Genomic DNA, 2,696 nt, shown 5'->3' with positions numbered 1-2,696 from the left:
GACCTAGTTTGAACCTTTAACTTTGAATTCAATGATGTTAATAACACATATGATGTGTGACATATAAAATGTTGTTATTGTATTCTACGAAGTTTGGAGAGGGGAAGCATATTAGATTTGAGAATATGCTAAAAAGAAAAAGAAATTTTGTCTTATAAAACTCCTCAACAAGACTACGGACATAGAACCAACCACATAAAACAATCCTAACCATACATGTCAGGTGGGGTATGAGGTTCATTATAAAATATACAATTACACTCAAATTGTTCTACCTATATTGTGTGGTTGGTTTTGTGTCTATCAACTTATTAATAATTACTCTTTTTGGTTGTGTACTTAACATAAACGTGGTGGAGGCTTTAGACAGAACTTTGTGTAATGATTCATCACAAGTTGTAATCATATGGCAATGACATCAATTTTGGTTCTATTTATTTGTTTATTTTTGTTTAATTTCTTTCCAGCCCTCATGGGGGGTTTTCTTACAATAATTCTATAGACCGAGCCAACTACAAAACCTGTTACAGAAAATATAGCTAGAGTAATATGAGTAAAGCAATCTCTTCAGGACTCTCCATCTGACGTGTATGGCATTTAATGACTAAAATATCTTTCTTTTTTTTTCAGTCAATTGTTTTTAACAAAAATAAATAATTAGTTTAGATTGAAAATAAATTAAAAATTTAGAGTTTAAATTAATAAAATTTAGAATTTATAAAAAGTTTTGGTTCACACATGATGGAATCTGAAAGATGTTACTTATTATTTATTTTTTGCAACGAAAACGGGTATCAACTTTCTAGGATATAGACTTTTTTTTTTTTTTTTTTTTGGTTAAAAATAAAATGTTAGTATGTTAGGTTACAACTTAAAGATGCCGTCGTTAATTCATCAACTCGAACTCCAGACCTATTACTCATTGTACCCTAAGGTGCGACTATATGTCACACGATCACAAGATCCTCGGCTAGAATATTGATTTATTAGGAATTTTTTATCATAAAATATTCATTGCGGAAGTTGAGAAGTTGAAGAGAAATATATGAGTAATTCTTACATGAAACAAAACATTAATTAAATGAAATCCCAAACTAACACTAAATTTTTGATTATTTATTCTAAATCCATGATATGTACATTATATATATACATATACACATCATATATATATATATATATAACACTCTATAAAAGAATGAAAGCAAGCAGGTGCTGTGAATCTAACGCAGCAAATTGTCCAATTTGACCTATTGACTATCGATAATTTCCCTTGAAGCTATGTGTCCATCAGTCGAAACCCGAAGCCACTCATCTAAGCGGTGCTCCATATGCTCAAAAGCAAGCCTGCAATTGCAGCCTGTCGAATTCTCTGTTTTCTCAACTTCCTGTACTACATGTTTTCCAGAGATGACGTGCCTCACGTTGCTTCTTCCATGTGGGTGAAGAGGATTGTTTCGATGGGTACCGAATGGACAACCAACCCATATGATCCAAGTCTTGCTTCCAACTGATGGGTCTTTCTGTGGTCTCTCCTAGAACCTTCTTTGTTCGGTGCACCACTTGTCGACAAATAATTGGAAGCTTTCACTGAGAAGAGAAACAAACACAGGTTTCTTCTCAATTATGTTCACCTGATGTTTGGGTTTCATGGTCCCCCTTCTTGGTGTTTGAGTTGTGATTTATATATTGATTATAGGTTTGTAGCCATTGAATATGCCTACGATGTGTTTGTGAATATGTTCATAAGAGAACCTGCATGTTTACTTCTTTGGAAATTAGCCATCTATGTTGGGCATACAAAAACAAAATTGGTGAATTTGTAGATTCAAAGACACTACAATAAATTCAAAAACAAAGCATTGAAAAATTAAACCTTAAACCCAGAACAAACCATCGATGGCCCCAGATGTCTCTTTTTGGGTGGTTACTAGATTTTGCGCAGCCAAAAGTTCATAGTATGTTGTCGATGACAGAACTTCTTTGAAAATTTATGTAGCATGATATTGTTTTACTTTAGCTTTTGTCCTCACTGTGAGGTATACAGCCATCCATTTTTCCTCACATGTTTTTTGTTATGGTGCAGTGCACTTTTCATCCTTTCATTTTCAAGAACAAAAAAATCTACACAGCTCTAATTTGGTGCAGGGTTTTGGCATTTTTATTTGTAAGTGCTTTTTTATATTCCATATATTTTTTAAATTTCATGTTGTATATTAGAAAGATTCTTTTGTGACCCAGAAATTAATTGGTAATTGAAATGTTTAGGGGTTAGGACTTGTAGTTCGAAGTATATGAACATAGCAGTGGCGAGAGTTCTTAGGACGAACTTAAGAATGCATCACAAGTTAGGAATATTGTTTCTTCATTACATTTCCTTACAATTAAACGTGTGTTCTATGCGGTTTGTGACAACCATTTTCATTCATGTTATATCCGCACTTCGAAGTAACATTACTAATAACATTATCCAATATTTGATTGCATATTTCATGTTTGATGAAAGCTATATGATTTTTCTTCATTTTCATACTTGCTTTTTAATTGAAATATTTTGTAAATTCCAAGCTAAATATGCATGGGCAGAGTTTATATGGCACTAATGTTTTTAGGAACATCAATATTAAATTTGTAGGAACTTTAATATTGTATATAATCTTCTATTCCACAAAGATCCATAACCAAAAAAAAAAAAA

The 2,696-nt window shown here is 32.2% G+C and overlaps 1 long non-coding RNA gene across 1 annotated transcript; it reads left to right on the top strand.

Moving 5' to 3' along the window:
- Positions 1-1,159: 1,159 nt before the first annotated feature.
- LOC114298450 (uncharacterized) lies at positions 1,160-2,428 on the top strand. The gene is made up of 2 exons (XR_003641910.2): positions 1,160-1,612; positions 2,087-2,428. It is a non-coding gene; the product is annotated as an uncharacterized LOC114298450 (long non-coding RNA).
- The last annotated feature ends 268 nt before the right edge of the window (positions 2,429-2,696 follow it).

This window comes from Camellia sinensis, chromosome 4 (genome assembly GCF_055761805.1).
Source record: "Camellia sinensis isolate YWXY chromosome 4, ASM5576180v1, whole genome shotgun sequence".
NCBI classification, from domain to species: domain Eukaryota; kingdom Viridiplantae; phylum Streptophyta; class Magnoliopsida; order Ericales; family Theaceae; genus Camellia; species Camellia sinensis.
This window is presented reverse-complemented; position numbering and strand designations above follow the sequence as displayed.